This window comes from Sciurus vulgaris, assembly GCF_902686455.1.
Source record: "Sciurus vulgaris genome assembly, chromosome: 6".
Taxonomy (NCBI): domain Eukaryota; kingdom Metazoa; phylum Chordata; class Mammalia; order Rodentia; family Sciuridae; genus Sciurus; species Sciurus vulgaris.
Window position 1 is genome coordinate 117,744,678 of NC_136466.1, and position 23,165 is coordinate 117,767,842.

The window sequence follows — 23,165 nt, forward strand, 5'->3', positions numbered from 1 at the left end:
ACGCCACATCACGGATGAACCTTGAGAACCTATGCCAACTGCTTAAAAAAGAAACAGTGGCTGCCAGGGACTAGGGGAAAGGGATTACTATTTAATGTTTTTCAGTTTTGCAAGATGAAAAGAGAGGGATGATGGCGAGGGTTGTACAACAATATGAATGTACTTAACACCACTGAAGCAGTACACTTAAAAATGGAAGGAAGTTATAAATCCAAATAAGGAAAAGTATTGTGGGAAGCTTCAGCAGAAACAATGGTACTTGAATTGAACTTAATAGATAAGTATTATTGTATATAAAGAGGATAACCAGCAGTTGTAGAGTAATGACAAAAAATTGTAATGAGAGAGTTTCCATTTTCATCTAAAATCATTTGTTTAGTTCTCAGAAATTAAATGGGCCAATATTCAAATTTTAATTCTCGGGTTGGGGAGATAGCTCAGTCGGTACAGTGCTTGCCTTGCAAGCACAAGGCCCTGGGTTCAATCCCCAGTACCGCAAAAAAAAAAAAATTTTAATTCTCCATAAACTATAAATGCCAAATATGATTTCTTTAAAGAATCTGTTCTCAAACACATGATATGTCATTTTGACATTAATAAATTATTCTTACATATATCTCAGTAAAAAGTAATCTGATCTCAAATATTGCAAGTGCCTTAAAACAAGAATATTCTCAATTCCTCACCTTCCTCCCTTAAATACACTCATTCATGTATTCCACATCACTGCTGCTATTCTTAGGAACAATGATGGATAAATGTCATTATATATTTGTCAAAACCCATAGAATGTACAACACAGAGTGAATTTTATTATATATAGTGAACTTCAGTTAATAATAATCTGTCACTATTAGCTCGTCAATTATACCAAAAGTATCACAAGAATACAGCTTTAATAGAGAAAATGGAGAGGAAAGGCATGAAAACTTTCTATACTTTCTGCTCAAATTTTCCTGTAAACCTGAAACTTACTCAAAACACTTAAGTCCATTTGGAAAAAAAACCTGAGCTCGTATTACAGAATTATGTATAGTTTTAAGATAAACCTTCCTATGGAACTTCTTGGCTCAAATATTAATACCACCACCACCATTTCTTATAAACTGAGCTGTATTCCAGTTATTTCTAAAGTTAAAAACAATCATCTGTGACAAACTGTCATCTTCCAAAAAGAAAAAATAGGGCTGAGGTTGTAGCTCAGTGGTAGAGCACTTGCCTAGCATGTGTGAGACCCTGAGTTTGATCCTCAACACCATATAAAAGTAAATAAAATAAAAGTATTGTATTTTTAAAAAATTTAAAGAAAAAATAAAAATGTACAAATCTAAAATTTCCTCACTTTTATGTAAACCCAGAAAGAACACTTCTTCTCTATAGTTATTTTAAAATCTTTAGAAGGGGCTAAGGTTATGGCTCAGGGGTAAAGTGCTTGCAATTGAGCAAGACCCAGACTCAAAATAAAAAGGTCTAGTAGAGCACTTGCCTAGCATGTACAAGGCCTTAGTTCAATCCCCAGTACAAGAAAAAAAAAACTTGATATTGATTAATTAAGTATACTGAAACTCAACTACTAATATAGAATTTTTAACATAAAAAGATGATCTATTCAACAAATGGTGTTACAATTGGTTAGAAATCTACAGAAATAAAGCTACACAATTATTATTTCCTTAAGCCAAAATTTTAAAAATTAGGTTATTAGTTTTATAATTGGCATAAATTCTTTCCATCAGGATTAAATTCAAAAACGCAAAAGGACTGATGAATTTGATTACATTATAATTTAAATTTATATGTAGCAAAAACTATAATCAAGGCATAAAGCAACAAACCAGTAAAATATCAATTAAAACACACAAAGCCTATAGAAACATACTATAAGAATTCTTTAATTCAAACTTGCCAATATCATAATTAATAAGCAGTAGATTCAGATCCAGGTATTCTGTCTCCTAAGTCTTTATTCTTACATACTATGCTACCTCTCTCAGAGGTGCAAACAGTGCTATGACTTAGATGTGGTTTGTCCCCCAAGCACTCAAGTAGTGTAAGTTTGGTCCCCAGGGTGGCAGTGTGGAACCTTTAAGACGTAAGGCCTAGGGCTAGAGATGGAGCTTAGTGGTAGAATACTTATGGAGCATACTAAAGGCCGTGGATCCTATCTCCAGCAAAGCAAAAGGGGGCAGGTGGAGTGGGAGGTCTTTGTGTCAATTGTGGGCATGCCCCCAGAATGAACTGTGGGAGATCAGAGCCTCTCCCTGGTTTCCTGTCTTGCCATGTGATTGTACACTCACCTTGCATTGTGGGGCCATCAGATATAAGGCGATGCAGTCAAGAAGGTTCCAATGAGAATCAGCACCCTACTGATCAGACTTTATTTAGCCCCCAAAACTAGGAGCTAAATAAACCTCTTTTCTTTTTAAGTATTCAGTCTGAGGTATTTTATTACATAACAAAAAATGGACTAATACAGATACCCATTTTAGTCCAAAATGTATACAAAGTACTCTTACACTTTTGGTGGAAACACAAACTGATAACAAGTCCTTGAAGGGAATTTGACTCTATAATTTTTAACTAAACCCACAAGAGTATCTCTGGGAGACAGGATTATGAAGAATTTTCATTTTCAATGTTACATATTAACATATTTGGATTTGTATAAAAATATTATCTTTACAATAATAAAAAAATTCAGGTAATTGTTTCAACCCTTTGCCTATCAAAAGTCCTTCACCATTTGTCCCTTTTTCCACTTTCCTATCCTACCCTAAAGCATCTCATTCCATAGATACTTACAAGACAAAATTGTTAAGAATGGTACTGATTTAAATGACTGAGGAAGACGACTCAGGATATCTCTGGTTTGGGAATGGCTTTCAAAAAAAGAGCCAACAGTACACCATGTTAATATCATATATTCATGACAAATAAAACAGCACCTACTATCTACAGTCCCTACAATCCTACAGTTAACACCAAGACAATGAACTGTATCTTTTTAAGTCCCCAGAGATTAAAAAGGGAACCCAAATTATATCTAGTAACAAAAGGCTATCTCACAAAAGGTATGTTTCTTAAATCACTTCCAAAATCTCCAGGGATGGGGAAGTCAAATCAATTTATTCTAGGTTAGGTGACAGCCGTGGCAAGAAGATTTATTTTAGTTTACAGGTTTTGTACACTGGTCTTAATGCAAACATACTCTACTCTTCCCCCAGAGTCTAGAATTAACTTAAGGTTTAAAATTCCAAGGACATTATTATGAGAATACAGAAATATGCTTCAAACTTTGGGATGATACAAACAATAAAATTTCAATATGGAAAAACACAGCTGCATAGAAATCACTGCTCTTATCCTGAAATACAGCAGTTACCTCCACAAGGAACTTGTTCAAAGCACATAACAAAAGTACTGAATTTGGGCCAGGGATTAGCTACAGTGGTAGGGCACTTCCCTAGGATGTGCAAAGCCCTGGGTTAGAGCCCTGGCAACATCCCCACACACACGAAATTCTTTCAATATCCCTTTTCAGAGGAACCTGGAATTATTGAGGAATAAAATATTTCACTTAAGTGTACTTTATTATAAAATTAAAGTTTGCCCTTTTTTTTTTTACACTTTAGAATTTTATTCCTTTAGAAATACATCAGAAATGCATTGCACTACAGGAACTTTTAGTTCAAAATACCCTCACGTGAACACAAATAGAAAGGAAGGAAAACGAAGTTCCACTAACCAGATAAATTACATATATGCAAATAAAAAAAAATAGAATGAACATCGTAGTGCTGGATTAAAACTAGGGTTATTGTGGTCTCGTAGTTTTCTCATATACACAAGTAAATATAAATGGGTATACAAAAATATTGTCTAGCCCCCTATACACTGAGAGGACCTGGGGCAGCAACACCCCAAGAGCAATGAACACAAATCCAGACCTTGGCCTAAATGCATTTCCACTAAAAATAACAAAGAAAAGCAAGGTATGTTTAAAACATCTTATTGTACTAAAAAGTATGAAAGTTCTCAGAGAGAGAGATAAGAAAATAATCTAGCTGGAAAGGATTTTCACTGACCAAGTCAAGAACTATTTGAGCATTAAAATAAATGATAATAGACTACAACACTTTGAATAGGAAACCATGAATCTAGGAGATGTAAATAAATTAAAAATCTGATGAGAAACAAAACATTTGCATAGTTTCAAAGTATCTATCCCACCCTCCCAACAAAATAGTCATTCACTACAAATGGGGAAACAATACTCTGAAACACGGACAAGTCTGGCAGTCACAACTTTTATCAACTAAATGAATATCAATAATGGTACAAACTTAAATTGCCACCACCTGCTAAGATGCAAGAAGAATGCTGCATCACATCTATGACAAACTTGCCAAAAATCTAATCATAAAAATTTAACCATGAACTCTAATCAAAGACCAATTCATGAAAAATATTAGACAAATGAAAATTGAGAAGTATTCTATAAAATAACTAGGCTTGGAATTTTTAAGTGTCAGTAAAACCATAGTAGAGCATGCATGACTTAAGCCTCTAGTAAATTTCTCTGTAAAGTAAAGGCAGAGATTGTTCCAGATTAAAGGAGAATAAAGAGACAACTAAATGTAAGACAAGGGGACAACTAGTGGAGTTCAGAAATTAGTCATGTATTTGTGCTAACTTTCTAATTTTGATGATTATGTTCTGTAGGGAAATGTCCTTGTTCACAGGAAATGAACACAAAAGTATTTCAGGGTGGCAGCCATCAGGTGGACAACTTTCTGTCAAATGATTCAGGAACGAATAGCTTCAACTTTTCTGTATGTCTGTCATTGTCTCCGAATCTAAGTCAGAAAAAAAGTTTCATAAAATCATTAGTAGTAGGGGCTGCCAATGGAGTTCAGTTGCTAGACAGCTATCCTAGCATGCACAAGGCCCTGGGTTCAATCCCTGGCACCACCACCAAAAAAAAAAAAAAAAAAAAAAAAAAAAAAAAAGCCTCTTCAGTTAATGCCAACCTGCTAATGTCTCAAAGTTTTCTCCTCTGTTAAATCAACTGAATATAACATGTTGAAAACTTCCCAATTTTGGGCTGGGGATATAGCTCAGTTGGTAGAGTGCTTGCCTTGGTAGCACACGGCCCTGGGTTTAATCCCCAGTATGGTGCGGGGGGAATCTATAGTATACTGAAAATCTACAAAGGGTAAGTCTACAGACAAGAAAAGTAAGTAAGTATACCAAGTGAATTAGAAGAGGAAGGGATGACAACAAAACACAATAAAGTAGGTTCCCCCTATTCTCACTTTCAGATTCTACCATTTCAGTTACCTACAGTCAACCATGTTTAGTTATCTAAGATCAACTCCAGAAACAAACAATTCATAAGATTTCACTTGTGTGCCATTCTGAATAGAATAATGAAAGCTCAGGTGATTCCTTTGTCCAGTATATACACACTGATACACTGCCTTCTGGTCACTTATCAGTCATCCAGGTTATCAGATTCATTATAGAGGTATTGCAGTGCTTATGTTCAAGTAATCCTTGTTTTACTTAAATAACCCCCCAAAACAAGTTATGCTGACAATTATATATGCCCCAAAGAATCCATAAAGTGCTTCCTTTAAGGGTTCAAGTTCTCAATTATTGAGAGAAAAAATTGCATACTTTGCTAAGATCTTCATTAAGAACACGTTCTATATATGAAAATGTAAAGAAAGAAAAAAATTTCATGCTAATTTTGCTGTTATACCTCAAACTGCAAAAGTTACAACCATTAGGCTGTGAATGCAGCTCAGTGGTAGAAGGCTTGCATGAAGCTGCGTTCCATCTCTAGCACAGAAAGAAAGAGAAGGAAAGTAAAAGAAAAGCAATAGTCACAGTGCTTAAGTTAAGTGCTTACTCAAGATGGAAAAGGCATTAAATTATAGGGTTTGGGGCTGAAGTTGTGGCTCAGTGGTAGAGTACTTGCCTGGCATGTGTGAGAGGCCCTGGGTTCCATACTAGCACCACATATAAATAAATAAAATTAAACAAAAAGATCCATTGACAATTTATATATATTATATATATATATATTTAAAAATAAATTTTAAAAAGTATAGGGTTTGATACTATCCATAGTTTTAAGCATGCACTGGAAGTCCTGGAATTAATCCTAAGAAGATAAGAAAATAGTACTACACATTTGAGGGGCCAGCTACCCAAAACAAGCATAAAATGCAATCTCCAAAAATGTTAAATTTTCTTAGCAAGGAGGAGTGGGAGAAGGAATGTCCTGGGCAGTCAGTTAACCAAGTAATAAAACTGAAGTAGAATGTGAATGATTAAAGCATCTAATACTAATACAGTTCTCTGTAAATGGGAGATCTGCCTTATGACTGTGAAAATAAGAGTATCTGCTGGGGGCCAGGAAGAAGTCAAGCTATCTACACACCCTAAAGGAAAGGCCCATTTGTTAAATAGTCCTCTCTCTCCTCTTCTAAGCAATAACCAAAGTAAGAAGAACACAGGCTGGAAAAACACACTTAAGAGAGCAATACAGTTAAAAGTCGGGCCATAATATAAAACTTTGACCTCCATGAAAAATCTAACATTTGTGACCACAGTAAAAACAAATTTCAAAACAATGTTAACATCTCAGACTCTAGGTTCCATGTAAACCCAAAACCACAACTAAAAAAATAAAAACTCAACTGCTATGAAAAAAGTTATTAGAAACTGTATTCCAAAAATGAATAAAACACTGAAAACCAAATGAGCTAAAAAAAACCAAGTCACAAGATTCTCCCAAAATGCAATACAAAAGGACAAAAAAAAAAAAATTAAAGGAAGTAATGAAAGCTCCACAAATCCCAATCCACTATGTCTTCAAAGTATGGTCACCAGGTCCTGAGTCCAATGCCACTACTCCTGAGACTCTTCAAGGAGTCTTTAAGGTCAAAACGATTTTTTCGTAATACTCTAAAGTCATTTTCCCTTTTTCATTATACTGACATTTTATATTGATGGTGCAAAAGCAATAGTGGGCAAAACTGCTAGCACCTTAGCAGGTACATGTATCATTACTACATAGTCCCAGATTTTTAAAAGCCTCAAAGCTCCAAGGTGTTTTTAATGAAACAAAATAAGTGAAGTAAAAATAAAAACAAAGTGTATCAAGAGACAAAAAATAACTTAAAATTTTTTGTTAGATATTGCATAATTAAATGTGTCAACATTTGGAAAATACATGTAATTCAGTGAACCAATATTTTCCAAATGATCAATGCAAGATGTTACTAAATCATGAACAGGTAAAAGATTTATCCAAAGTACAAGATAAAAGGATTTTAAGATAACTGTAAGAACTAAAATTTTCAGTGATATGATTTCAGACTCAATATTGCAAATAACCTGTAGAAAACTCCTTGTCAAATTCTGGTTTATCAAATACTTACCAAATTTTGATATCAAAGAGTACACACAATTATCTAAAAAGGCTGGGAAAAAATTTCTCCCTTTTCTAACCACATCATCTGTATAAGGCTGGATTTTCTACACATACTTTAACCCAAACAACATATTGCAACAGATGGAATGAAGAAACTGATAAAGAATTAAGTTCTTTTCTATTAAAGGTAAACATTAAGAGACTTGTAAAAGTACAAAAACTGCCACTCCTTTGGCTCAATTACAGACAGTTCTCTATATCCATGAGTCTACAATCATGAACTCACTGAAAATATTTGGGAAAAAAAATTGCATCTGTTCTGAACATATACATACTTTTAGTATTTACATTGTATTAGGTATTTAAGTAATATATACATAATTTAAAGTACATAGGGAGAATGTATATAAGTTATATGAAAATAGTACACCATTTTATATAAAAGACTTTAGCATCCATAGATATTGGTATGAAAGGTTAGGCCCTGGAACAATCTTCCTTGGATACCAAGACACAAACTGTTATTTGTTCTGGGAAGTAGTTATATTTTTATTAGAACAATATTATATTAACATGCAATGGTTTAGATAACGTAAATTAGTTTTTTAAGTTTGTTTTAACTTGTAATACAGGAAATATAATAAATAAACTATATAAGCCAAAAATCCTGGGTTCTCTGTAATTTGTAAGATTAAAGGGTTCTAAGACCAAAAAGTTTGAGAACAGAGGACTTAGGGCTCTATTTCATAAAATTATAATAAAATAAAATGACTCCTTTGACAGGCACATGAAATGTATAAGGCACTCTGCCCCAAAGTAGTCCCAAACTACTCTACAGATGATCCCTGACTAAACGGTTCAACTTAAATTTTTTTCTCTTTACTATAATGCAAAAGTGGCATGCATTCGGTAGAAACCATACTTTAAAGGGTTCAGTCCCCAGTACCACACACACACAAAAAAAAAAAAAAAAAAAGAGAGAGAGAGAGAGAAAGAAAGAAAAAGAAAACCATACTTCAAATTTTGATCTTTTCCCCAAGATCATATGTAGCGAGGCATATACAATATATACAATACTCTCACAAACCATGAAAAAGGATTGAGGGTAAACCATTAATACTTTATAATGGACTGTGTTGCAGGGGGTTTTGTTGTTGTTGTTTCTTTGAATTCAGGTATTCAGTAAATTTCATGAGATTTTCTACACCTTATTATAAAATGGGCTTTGTGTAGATGACTCTGCCCAGCTGCAGGCTAATGTAAGCATTCTGGGCACATTTAAGACAGGCTAGGTTGCTGGGCACAGTGGCAAACGCCTATATTCCCAGTGACTCAGGAGGCTGAGGCAGGAGGATCTAGTGTTCAAAGCCAGTCTCAGCAACTTAAGAAGGTACTAAAGAAACTCAGTGAGACCCTGTCTTTAAATAAAATATACAAAAGTGATTAAGCACCACTGGGTTCAATCCCTGATACAAAATGAAAAAAAAATGATAGACTAGACTAAACTTATGTTCAGGTTAGTTATATTAAATGCATTCTTGACCTACCATATTTTCCTGTTTTTATGACAGGTTTAGCAGTACATAATCCCATGATAAGTTGAGAAGCACTTATGTGTTCTAAGTTATTCAGTCTTCTTTCCATTTTTCTAATCCCTCACTATGACCACAGGTCATAACTTCGTATTGTCAATGTGCCTTTCTCACTCCCCCTAAGACACCAAAAAGCCAAGAGCTCACTATGTTCAAAAGTAAATGGACTTTGAATAAGGACACACCTATAACTGAAGTCCGCAAACTTTATTCTACATATTTGATTACATAAATGTCATTTTCTATCTTCTAGTTTTTCTATATATTCTCTATACCTAAATTTATCAATGTATAAATGATCTCGAAATAGCTAGAGTTTATTAAGCTAATTTTTAGATATTCTTCTGTTCTACTGTCTCACATGCTATCATTTACAAAGCCTGGCAAGACCTTCATCTAATGGGGTCCAGAACAAAATCTGAAGTGTGAACAGAGTTCCTATGTGCTTATTTCATAAGGGGGGGAAAAAAGGCAAATTCAGAATTTTAAGGACACTAAAAAAAAAGAAAAAAAGACAGGTAACTTGATAGCTAAGACAGCAAAGAAAGAAACAAAATGAAGAAGGTAGGTACCCATAAATACATTTACATTTAGAGAGGCTACACCCACACACCCAAACACAAAAATTAGGTAGGGGGATCGCAGAGAGTCAAGACACATGAAAATATTTAACGATCTAATATGATCTCAACAGTTAATCCTAGGGACATTAAAAAGGAAGAAGGAAACTGAGGAAACAAAATAAATAAAAACAAAACAGTATATTAACGAATGTCAAAACAAAACACTGACATGTACCAAGATGAAACACAAAAGGGGTAGTCAGAATTAAATGGGGCTGATCAAATTCTTTCTACTGCAGTTTTGAACAGGTTTTTAAGATAATTAATAAAGTTTGAAAAAGAGGGGAAAGGCAAAACATAATTAAGAAACAACTGGTAAACATGGAAAAATAGGGGAAGTAAATAAAGCTAACTATAAAAATGGGAACCTAAAGGAATTAGAAGAGAAAGCTGAATAATAATTAGATTTCTTTTTTACAGGTAGGAAACCAAAGACAGGAGAAAACTGAACAGTAAATCTAAAAAATGGAAGTAGCATGGTTCAGGAGTTAGTGTTGACTGGGACCAAGAGAAAAAAAAATTTTTTAAAGTGCAAAGTAGAAATGAACAAAACTCTTGAGATAATTCAAAAGCAGATATTACAGAGCATAATTCACATATATAGATTTACCATGGAAACAACAGTATATATTCAAAAACTGAATAATCCATCATGAACAATTAAACACATGTTGTCAGAAAAGAAAAAAAAACACTTCTTCAGAGGTTTATAACAGAAATAGTCCAAGAAAAAAAAGGCATGAATAAAGAATTAGCAAGACAAAAGGGTCAAAATGATAATGCAAACAAAGTAAGAGTATTTAAAGAGAATGTGGATACGTAGTAGCAATTACAAAAAAAAATTTGCTACCCAACATCACTAAAATTCTCCAGAACCCCCAATACTTTGTAAATACTGCCATACTCTATTTCTATAAAAAAAAGCTACTTAAAATCTAAATCTTATCCATAAGCAATAATCTCAAGCAAATGCCTAAATAGGCACCTAATTTTCCAAAATTTTAAAGTATTTCTTAGAAGATATCGTTTACTACTAATAGCTCAATACCAATGTCTAAAATAACAACTTTAGAGATTTACCAATGACACAGAAGCAGCACACAACAAAAATTTGGTTTCCATATTTGAACCTCTATAGGCTTTTTATACATGAGGTTCACAATAGCTTGATCCCAAGTGGCAAGGAGACTTCATAACTCAATACCAAATAGATGATGTTTTGAAAATTCATGATTACTTTCAATACAAAAAGCCTTTACATATGAATTTTGTACAATATAAGCAAAAACTTTGGAAGTACTCTACATTTGACAATTTAAGAAAACACACACAATATTAATACACAAATTTTTAAGTCATTTTGAAATATCTTCACTGTCCTTTTTAAGCCTCTTTTCGAACCTGTCACATTTATAAACAAGGCCTTGAAAATATTTATAGTTTGACAAAAGTATAAAACCTAAAACCCATTCAGTGCTAAGCTAACAGAATTTAGTTTGAAGTACACGACAAAGTAAATTTTGCCTTATTGGGGCGGGGGAGGAACTAAAGATAACTACGAATATACACCTCACTTTTAAAAATATGTTGTCAGAATCTAAACATTATACCTAATTTCCCTAAATAGGGTGGACGGGGAGAACCCTCTCTAAAAACAGGAGCTTAAATAGTCATTTTCAAGTGCTATGATACTTTTTTTTAATATAAATGTTACAAACATGGGAAAAACACCTTCACAAAGTACTAAGTCTCTGAAAAAGACTTGTTCTATTAAGGCTTGTTGCTCTGAGGCCAAGTATAAGCCATATAAGGAAACTGAAGTTCAATGTCATTTATTTTGTCCCCCTCTTTTAGGTGCCCAAGAATAATATCTTTTGCTGCCTAAAATTATCCAAAATCATAAAGCAGATCAGTCATGCACTTTAAAATCCTTGATAAAGCTACTCTGACTTAGCAGGTTTTTACTCTACGGTTCACAAATTTTACCAAAAGTTGAAAGAAAGAAAACTATATCCAGACACCAGGCTCTAGGAACAAAACAATACATCGAAATAGTTAAAAGATTCTCTTTTTGAAATATCCCTTATTAAAGATGAAGTAACCAAGAACAAGTTGTGGAATAACTTGATGCTGATCTTTAAAACCTTTGCTCTCTGAACTAAAGAAAGTCAACTCTTTTCCCTTAATTTCCGGTAAAAACTTTGGTAGCATCAGATTAACTGAACATTAATTTATATTTAAGACATACCTACCAAAAGACTACCTTATTTAATATTTATTCAAAAGTACATTATAGGGCTGGGGCTGTAGCTCAGTGGCAGAGCACTTGCCTAGCATGTGTGAGGCACTGGGTTCCATCCTCAACACCACATAAAAATAAACAAATAAAAGCCATTCTGTCCACCTATAATTACAAAAAAGATTTTTAAAAGTACATCATTATCTCTGACTTCCCTTTACCACAACAGCACTGGAATAAAACTAAACTTAAAAAGACACACACTAACACAATATTTCAGGTTTGCTGCAACCAGAACTAGTTTGGTCTATGAAGCCTACCCATTGGTTTAGAAAAGCTCATAACTGACTGGTGGAATGTCTGCCATGCTTGACAAATTCCTGCCCACTCGGTAGGCACCTATCACTTATTAGGCAGAACCAAACGAAATCAGATGAGCGAACACAAAAATCTGAATCTCCTACAGTTTAAAAAGCACAACAATTTATCGCCATCAACGAGATTACCATGAAAATGGTTTTAAGCGTTTTTACTTCCCTTCCCGTATAGGCTGTTCAGAACTAGAGAAGTCCTAACAAATCAACTACTTACAAGTGTTTGTTGTTTTTTTATTCATACCTCTCTCTGTAACCTTACAACGTCCTTTCTCCTCATAATGGATCAGTTACATTTCTAGCAGACATATGCTTTCAATTAATCAAACAAGCATTGTAGGGTACGAAACGTTTGAAAAGAACAACTGAAAGACTGTATTACCTCTCCATGAAAAACAACTTAAGTCCAACAAAATACATTCATAAGGGTTTGAACAAAAATCTCTCCATAAACGACTAAGAAACCAAAACAATCGGCAGCAACATAAACAAATGCGGCAGCCGTCTCAATAACCCCAAATCACTCGCTCCAGCGACCTTTCTTCCAAAACAAAAGTTGCCACATTCAGCAACTTAATATACATTGTATATGTTCCGAAAACCTACAACTTCAGGACCTGTGCTGAACAAAGGCACGCTTTCTTCCGATTGCTGAAAACTTTTCGTCCCACCGCATTCTTACAACCTCTTAGAAAAAAAAAAAAAAAGAAGTTCAGATGGTGGAAGGGGGAGAAAAATCAGGTCTACTGTGTAGCTCCTAAAATACTACCCACTCCAACTTGAAGAAAGAATTCAGGTCAACTTGAGCAAAGTAAAAATACTACCGTCTGTTTTCCGGCCCATGAACTTTGCGACTTCTAGACACTTTTCGTGAAAATTACCTTTCGGTCGGGCAGTGTCTCAGGGCAGCGCTTTCAAGGCTCCGCTTGACATGATTTCCTTCCCTTCATTAGTCACTAAGGATCCAGCCGAATTTCTCTCTCGGGTGAGAGCGGATGTGGAGTGGCCTCCCGCAGAAGAGTGGGCTGCTTGGGTGGGGGTTGGGATGCGGGCCGGCTTCCTGCTCTCGAGTTCTGCAGGAGTTTCCCAGCCCCAACTAGGATCTCCGCCGAAAGGAGAAGAAAAAAACTTTTCACTCGTGACACCGCCCGGAATTGCCGTGCGAAACTCACTTCCTGCCTTGGCGAAAAGCAGGATCCAGCTCGGTCCAGGGGAACCCGGAAAACCAGCTCCGCGCGCGCCGCCGAGGGGCAGGGGAGGGGGCGTCCGTCGCAAGCCTCGGTCCCCGGGCGCCCGGCGCGCCGCGCACACCCGACGACGGCGGGGCCCGGCCGGCGGGGGCGAAGACCCGGCCGGAGCGCTGGGCGAGCCTCGGCCGCGCTAGGCCGCCGTCGCCACCTCCTCCTCCTTCTCCTCCTCCTCGCCGCCGCCCCCAGAGCCGTGCGGTGGGGTTATTGTCTTGATAGCGCCTGCCGCGCCCTTCGCCCGCGCCGCCGCCGCCGCCGCCGCCCCGAGCCGGAGCCGAGGGGCCGCAGGCTGGATGGCGGCCCCTTCCCCGGGCCGTCCGTCGGGCCGTCCGTCCTTCCGTCCGTCCCTCCCCGCTTTCTCCTCTGGCCCGTGGACCCTCTTCCTCTCGCGTTTTCCAGCTGCCGTCCCTCCGCTGCCCTCCTCGTTCTTCTCCCCTAGCGGCCGAGGCTTCCTCAAGAAGCGCAGGAGGTGGAGCGGGCTGCAGCCGGGTCTCCTCACGAGCTCGCGGGGCCGCGGCAGGGACCGAGGCTGCGTCCCGCGCCGCCGCGCCACATTCACTCGAGCGAGAGACAGCGAGGGGAGGGGGGAGAGGGAGGGAGAGGAGAGAAAGGAGGAGGAACGGGGTTGGGGCGGAGGGGAGTCTCTGCTCACAGGCCGCGGCGGCAACAGCGCCACCGCCCCGGCGGCGAGGGGGAAAGAGGCGGCGAGGGCGGGGCGGCCTCCCGCCGGCAGCGCCCAAACCGCCAACAGCCCAGCTGAAGGCCGGCGCGAGCCAGTCAGCGCGCGGGGGCGGTGCGGGCCGACGTCCGCGGCGGCGGGGGGCGGCGGGCCGGGACCCTGGCCGGGGGGAGGGGCCGCCAGGGGCCGTGGGTTCGCGTGCGAGGCGCGGCGGGAGGCCTGCCCCCGGGGCCCCAGCCAGCTGCTTAGCCGGCGGAGTGGGGAACGCTGAAGACGCCGACCCGGGTTGGCTCCTCGCTGCCCTGCGCCCAGCCCTGAAGACCGAGGGTCCACCAGGCCTCCACCGCCCTGGCCTCTCGAGTTTCTTTGTACGACAGTAATCGGTGGAGAGGTTGTTCAGGTCCAGCCCAGATTTAAAGACAGCAGGTATATCTTTCAGCTACAGCTCTTCAACTTCCTCTAATGGCACGCTCAGGTTGCAGGAAACCACCGCGACAGCTCTGTGGACCTTCCCACGCCGGCCCTGACACCGAGCTTGCTCGCACAGCAACGCTGCTGGGGCTCCTCCAAGTCTCAACCTCACACGGGTGGGGAGACAAAGCTGGCGCTGGGAGGGGAAAAATGGCCCGCGAAATTGCCTCAAGATAGTGCCTTTGTTAGAGGAACTGTGGATACACATACGAATGCGACATAGGCTTCCAACCCCAGCTGCTTCTGTAGTGCAGTCGTTGAATTGCGCTGGCCCTGATAGTTCAGCCTGGCAGGGTTTGCGTTTATTGCCGAGAGAGACTCAAGCATTCTGTCAACACATATGGCATAGAAAGCCTCAACCATAACATTGCACAGTTTTTGCAGTTACTGCTTTAAATATGTTAACAGAGAAGATGTCCTTGTTTTACCCAAAGAAACCGAATAGATATGGAGCAAACCATCATACACCCCCACTCCTTGCTGTATTTAACTCTGTGCAGTAATGATAATTAGACTCTGGGTCCCAGAAGTCACTAGTTCATTTCTTCCGTCTGTATTCCAGAGATAATTATTTATTACCAAGTTTGAGTAAAGAGCTATATGCCCTACAGAATATTTTTGGCTTACATCCAAAGGAAAGAGTTCATAAAATCCACCAAAGAATTGTTTACTAAAGTGAGTTCTATGCTAGTGACAAACATTTGAAATAACCCCAGAGGTACTCAAGTCATTTTGAATAGGTATGGGATTATGTTACCTACATCCAGATCTACTGGAATTAACACAGGTGTTAGTTCCTTAGAGCAGAAATTGAAGATTTACAATACTACCCAAAGCATTTAGTGCTGAATTAGAGGTAAGAGCATTAGCCATAAGCTAGGAAATGGCAGGTATACTGGTGATACCAAGCTGGGTATCTATTTTATGTGAATATAAATCTTAACTGCATAAAAAGCTAAAGTTAGAGGGTTGGATGAGCTATGTTTCATGGTCATTAGAAAGATATCTTTGAAAAACTGGTTTGAGTCTGATCAGAACTCAGTGGCATAGCTCTGAACCGAAAGGGTCCCATTCCTAAAGCATCCCAGGATGGACTATCCCCCATACCAGTAGGAAATCAGCTGGATTCTGGGATTATAGTGAAGTATCAGAAATTCAAGTAAACTTAATCTGCCTTTTCAAACCTAAATAAGTAGGACCTGACCAAGTCTCTAGAATAATTGACCTGGCCCTAGTCTTTTTTAAAATTTTAACTCATACTGAGGACCCATCTGACAGAATCATTCAGGCTAGAAAAGTTCCTATCACCAAAAGCTCTTCTCCAGTTCACCTGAAATTCTGCCATTTGAGTTTTATCCCTCTGAGTAGTTACTCTAATATAAAACCATAATCCATAAACCCTAATGTTTTAAGCTTTAAAAGCCATTTATATCTAATTCATCAGATTGTTTCTCTAAAGCAGCTTTTGATGGAAGGGAAAAGAGATAACATATGCTGATGCTGAGTAGATAGAAGAGGGGAAAAGGCCTCTCATTCCTCTATGCAATATAGGGAGCGTAGAGGAGTACATGCAAAAAAATGACCCCCTCTTGATAGTTAAATAGGTTCTACTTACTCATACTATAACACTGAGCCCCCAAACACTGAGTGCCTTAAGAGAATAGAACATCTGTAAACCTGTTAAGGCAGGAGGATCCCAAGTTCAAGGCCAACCTCAGCAACTTAGTGAGCCCCTGACTAGAAAATCAAAAGATAGGTCTAGGGATGTAGCTCAGTGGTAGAGTGCTTGCCTGGCATACACAAGGTCTTGGGTTTGATCCCCAGCACCACAAAAAAGTGAGAATGGAAGCAAGGATACACTTGTTAATAGTTACCTATTTTGTAAAATATTTAATAATCCCTTTATAGAGTACTTTCCCAGGAATTCTGTATCTGTGAAATGAAAACATATAATCAGGGTATTCAAATTCAGAAATAGTGATTCATCTTTGTTATTCATCACTGACAACTTAGTTCTAACTCATATGAGCAATGCAGATAGATAAAAACCAAATCTTCATTTATTCTTTCATATAAGACACTCCTATTCCATGCTTTACAGATTGGTTTTCTTTGAAAGTCCTCCCACAGGACCTTGGACTAAAGATGGACTGAACTTTTCATTTATGATTAAACAGATAACTAAAACCTCACCTTAAGCAAGGCTGCCTAGCTGTGATGCTATAATAATTAGTTGAATTCCAAGACCATCTTAGAGAGTAAACTGATGTGTATTGATAATAAAGCTTCATCTTCTCCATTATGATTTCTTTGGGATTTCCCCTTACCAAAGCCTGGGCTCAGGAAAAGAATACTTTCTGCTAGAGATAAGCCACTTTATCTGAAGGACAACTTTAAGGCCATAGCATTCCAGGGAATGTACACAGCATCCATGAGAAATAAAGTGTCCTAAGGGAGAGCACATTCACTGTTTTAAAAAAGGACCCCTTGTCATTTCTCCATGCCAGCCAAACAACTGTGCACAAGCATTAGAGAGACTAAAGTAGCAGAGGACAAGGAAAGGTTTAAAATAATTATTTTCTCCCTTTCTCAACTCCTAGCAAAAATTAGTTACCTAAAGGCAAAGTTTTATATCAGTACTTTTGAGAAAAATGAATCTTCAAGCTGGTATAGGATTAGTTTCAAAGGAAATCTAGATGTATTAAATCAATTAACTCAAAATATAACTCGTATTTTTAGTAGGAATTTGACTTCCTATTTTCACTTCCACCTTAGGCCCTTGATAGAGAGGGCAGGAGGTCAGGGTGGCAGGTCTGTGAGAAAGGGATGCTTGGCCTTGAAAGAGGCAGGACATGTAGGAACCAATATTAGGGATTATATAATACTTTGGGAATAAAATCACTCTTCCCATAACGTTTCTACCTTTCAAACATATTTTCAGTAATATTTTGCAAATTAAAAGGAAAGTCTATCTCTATTTGTGAAAAGTTTTCTGAAAAGTTTTGAAGTCTTTTTCCCCTAGTACATCAGTCCCCCCCTATGCACAGGGGACACCTGAAGCCGCAGATAGTACCAAACCCTGTATGAACTGTTTTTCCCCATACATACATACCTATAAGAAAGTTAAATTTATAAATTAGGCAGAGTAAAACTAGAATCAATAATAAAAACAATTATAACAATATACTATAATAAAAGGAATGGAAATGTGGTCTCTCTCTCTTAAAATGTCTTGTACTATATTCACCCTTCTTGTGATGTGAGATGATTCGCCTACATGATGAGATATAGTCAGATAAATGATGTAGGCATTGTGCCATTGGGTTAGTCTATTTCATAAGGGTTCCTTAAACACAAGTCATGACAGTCAATCTGATAACTGGGACAGCAGCCAAGTGACTAAGGGGCGGGTAACATATACAACATGAATACACTAGATAAAGGGATGATTCATGTCCCAGGCAGGACAGAGAAGAAGAGCATGAGTTCTCATAGTACTGCTCAGAATGGCATGCAATTGAAAATTTATAAATTGATCATTTCTAGAATTTTCTGTTTTAATACTTTTGGACCATGGTTGACCACAAGTAACTGAAATCATGGAAAGTGAAACTGTGAAAAAGGGGGAACTACTATTATATACTTGATAATCTATCCTGTCCATTTTGTAAACTATTGTGAACACCAATAGTCTATTATTCAAACTAGAACATTTTGAGAGTGAAAAGAGACATTATTAATACTCACATAGGGATAACAAATGTAAAAGTAGGACTGTCCTGGGCCAACTGGGGCAAATGGTCACCCTTACAATTACCAACTTCATTGCCGTCTTCTGATCCACTTCCCCTCTCCAATCCTCCCCATTATGAATCATAATCTATTTCTATTATATTACGATATGCATATCTCTTTCCAACTCATGGCAATATTAAATCAACAAAAGAAGTTTAAGTACTGAGATGTTTATTGTTCTTTAGTGCAAGCTTTCACTTAAGAATATTATTTTTCTTTGGGTAAGAAAATTACTCTTATTACCCACTTAAAATCACACTTAATGAATTTTAAAAATTTTATAACATTTTATTCTTTAAAATGGCTTAGCATTAAATGGGATGGTATCAAACTGAAAAACTTCTTTACAGCAAAGAAAACAATCAAGAATATGAACAGAGATCCTACAGAATGGGAAAAAGTCTTTACCACCTGCACCTCAGATAGAGCATTAATCTCCAGGTTATACAAAGAACTCAAAAAACTTAACACCAAAAAAACAAATAACCCAATCAATAGATGGGCAAAGGAACTAAACAAACACTTCACAGAAGAGGTCAAAAAATACATGAAAAAAGTTCAACATCACTAGCAATTAGAGAAATGCAAATTAAAACTACACTGAGATTCTGTCTCACTTCAATGATCAAGAATACAAGTAACAGTAAATGCTGCCAAGGATGTGAGGAGAAAAATACTCTCAATACATTGTTGTTGGGATTGCAAATTGGTCTAACCACTATGGAAAGCAGTATGGAGATTCCTTTGAAAACTTGGAATTGAACCACCATTTGACCCAGTTATCCCACTCCTCTCCTTATACCCGAAGGACCTAAAATGAGCATACTACAGTGATGCAGCCATATCAATGTTTATAGCAGCTCAACTTACAACTACCAAGCTATGGAAACAACCTAGGTACCCTCGAACAGATAAATGGATAAAGAAATGTGGTATATATACACATCAGAATATTACTCAGCCATAAAGTAGAATGAAATTTTGGCACTTCCTGGTAAATGGATGGAACTAGAGAATATCATGATAAGTGAAATAAGCTGATCCCCAAAAAACAAAGGCCAAATGTTCTCTCTGATATGTGGATGGTAACCCACAATAAGGGAAGATGGGGAAAGGAAGACTAGCAGTCCTTTGAATTAGACAAAGGGGCACTAAGGGGGTGGGGGGGAAATAGGAAGGACAGTAGAATTGATCCTAGCCTTATTTTTGAATACAGGACCTGGGTAACTCTGCATCATGTACAACCACAAAAATAGGATCCTAATTAGAATAAGTTATACTTTGTGTATGTATAATTTGCTAAAATGCATTCTATGGTCATATATAAAAAATTTTAAAAATAAAACAGCTTAACATTAAAAATGTCATGAAAATAGTCAATACTTGAGAACAAAACATAATTTGAGGTATAGTAAGAGGCTAAATGCCCTGCTCTAAAATGCCAGTTATATTACAAAAAGAAAGAAAGAAAAGACAAGAAGCTTTTCTATTTTAGTTAAGCATCATATCATTCCAGCTTCAGAGTAAGAATAAAAATCCTCTCCCTATTGTCAAAGACTACCATTTCATAACCATAATACTGGATAAATCTCATCTATATGTCAATCAGTATTTGAAAAATTATATTCCTCAATTGGGTCTTCTAAAATAATTCTGAATATGCTTTAATATACATACTTTCCTCCCTTGGAAAGAAATTTATTTTCTTGGAATTGTCTACAGATTTCTTTCAAAAAAGTTTATTTATTTATTTTTTTAGTTGTAGTTATCATTGGGCCTTTATTTTATTTATTTTTATGTGGTGCTGAGGATCGAACCCAGAGCCGCACACATGCTAGGCAAGGGTTCTATCACTGGGCTACATCCCCAACCCCTTCAAAAAAGTTCTAATAATTCAGAAACTAGCTAGATTTTATACCATGAAAACATTGCTAGGCAAATGAGAAATGTTTGTTTTAGAAACAGTGTTTGATCTACTTAAAGCAAATAAGCTTTTAAAATTCTAGAATCTGGGAATTTTCAATAACAGTTAAAAAAGCAGAAAAGAACCTTAGAGATACTGCTTCAAGTTCAACTGCATTTTTTAGGTTAGAGAACTTAGATTTGAAGACTTGCCTAAAGTCACACTCCAGATAGTGGGAAAACTATAATTAGAACCCTATTCTCTCCCACTTCATTGTGTGTCTGACTCTACTGCATGCCACTACATAGCAATCAAAACACTGGACAATCCAGAAACCACCAAAGAAAAGTTTGACAGATAAAACTACGTAAATGTTTTAAATTTCTATTGGCAAAAGACTCTGTAAACAAAGTTAAAAATAAACATCAGTCTAAGAGAAAAGAAACAATAGTTAATATCCTTAATATATAAAAAGAACTTATAAATCCAAAAGAAAATAACAATCCAATTGAACTATTTACAAAAGACATAAACAAGGCTGAGGATATAGTTCAGTGGTAGAGTACTTGCCTAGCATGTGTGAGGCCCTGGGTTTAATCCCCAGTAGAAACAAACCAGTAGTTCTCAAAAAGAAACAAGAAGAGCCAATATATACTTGAAAACATAGAGGGGCTTTAAAAATGATGGCATAACCCCATTTAAAACCCAGGATAATTAAAACTGCAGCCAGCTTTTGTTGTTACTACTGGTAATTGCTTTTCAATTCTTCTAAGCACAAAGAACTACACTGAGCTACAGTCAAAGGGTGCTGCTATAACCTGGACAGAAAGGAAGTGAACCTATCTGCTGACATGTAAGGTGGAGTTAAACGCATTTAAATTTGGTTTCAAAAACTAGACATGGAGTATTTCTGGTGCCATTCTACATGAATGCCCATAAGGAAGTTCTACAGTATTACCCCAAGAGCGTGAAGCTTGGGCATGTATTAATGAGCCCTTTGTGGGGATGTTCCTCTAAGACAGATGACCAGACTTCTGGGTATGAATTTGCCATAGTTTACCCAAATACCAATAGTTATATACTTTAGAAACCTTGGATTTTAAGATACAGTTGACCCTTGATATCTGTGAGTGTGGAGAACAAGCTGAGCCCTGCTTTGAGTTACTCCATGATTTATAGATGAGCAGTTTCAGGCTGCACCTTGTTGTGAGTTACTCCATTTTTTTTAAAGCAGCAATTCGTCCTGAGCTACTTTATTTTGAGTGCAAGTGCTAAAGCACAGAACTTATCCAAAAGGATAACCCCCAGCTGTACAGCACAATCATAAGGCACAAACTGATAAATTAATTGTGCTAATAAAAATTACCACCTGTGAACTTATCAAATTAAATCAGGGGTACATGGATGCATGGGCATATCAAATCCATATCTGAGAAACCAGGTCTATGAGCTTATTAAATATACCAGACCAATGAATGAGGAACCCTGAAACATAAAAGGAGAGGAGTCTAAGACCATGATACAGGGGCATACACTGACCCATCTGGTGAACAAGTCATGAGGTTTATAAGTGATGAACTTGAAACTCTGTCTCCAGGACTACAGCTCACCTAGTTCTCCCTGCTTGATGGAGACCACCTGGAATCTACTGACTGTCCAGAACCTGCCTTGAATAAATTCTGTATCCTGAGTAGTTCTGCACTGGTTCTTAATCTTTACTCACTACCTGCAGTGACATTTTTGCATTTCTGTCTGCTCTCTGCCTCTTCTCTTGGCATGACCTCTTGAAACTCTGACTGCCTTAACTTGTTTTTAGCTGTTCTGTAACCTACATATCATTTTTGTAAAGTGTGATACATGAATTTAGTGTTATAGATATTAGTAATTAAGATCAGAATTTAATAAAAAGAAACTGTGATTACTACCAAGTGCCCTATGAGTATTCAGTCAATTAAAGCTGATGAAGTGATGTGGCTTGTGAATTTATTGTTATTCAATAAATTCTGACATTATGGAAAGACACAAAATGCCCAGCTGGATCAATAGCATAGCTTGCTCAGGACAGTGGGTTTCATATCTGTGGATCCAACCAACCATGGATCAAAAATATATGGAGAAAAAACTGAAAATGTACAGATGTTTTTCTTGTCATTGTTCCTTAAAACAATACAGTATAACTATCATGTATCTATATAACAGTACATCTAGAGATGATTCAACTTATACAGGAGGCTGTGCCAAATTTGTATTCAAATACTGTGCCATTTTAATTACGTGTCTCTGTGTGTGTGCACGTGCGCATGTGCACGCAGGAGACTGAACAGACACCTCACTAGTGTAGGCCAGCAATCTTTCACTGAGCCACCACCTCAGCCCAGTACTCTGCATTTTATGTACAGGACTTGAGCATCCTTCAATTTTGATATCTGTAGAAAGGCTGGAACCCATCCCTCATGGATACTCAAGGACATACATACTAGGTTCCTCAAAATAAAGGCTGAAGAGGATGAGATGGTAGCAAATTGTTCTAACAAATCAAAAGTGCTGGTGTGTAATGAGTTTAAGGACCTGAAGGGAATTAACTATCAAATTCCTCCAGGCCAATGGGTTAAGTTTCTGATGGACTGGAAAATCCTGTGGAAGCATCCAAGGAGGCAAGCATAGGAGTTGTTGCAGGAGTGGGGAAGGAAACAAAGTCTCTTTCTTCTGTTTATAACATGGACTTTTTTCATACTTCCTTGGATTTGCTTCCTGCCAATTATTATAAAGACAAGTAATAGAGAAAAAGAATATGGGAT

The 23,165-nt window shown here is 37.5% G+C and overlaps 1 protein-coding gene and 1 pseudogene across 3 annotated transcripts in view; one reads left to right on the plus strand and one right to left on the minus strand.

The window, feature by feature from the left end:
* The window catches only part of ERBIN (erbb2 interacting protein), a 135,143-nt gene extending 121,701 nt beyond the window's left edge, over positions 1–13,442 (minus strand). For both annotated transcript variants that reach the window (XM_079144831.1, XM_079144832.1), the window contains exon 1: positions 13,154–13,442. The gene's annotated coding sequence lies outside the window, so the exon portion shown is untranslated. The remainder of the gene's footprint in view (positions 1–13,153) is intronic.
* Positions 1–23,165, plus strand: part of LOC306664130 (high mobility group protein B1-like) — a 642,241-nt pseudogene that overhangs the window by 287,880 nt on the left and 331,196 nt on the right. The window lies entirely within an intron of this gene.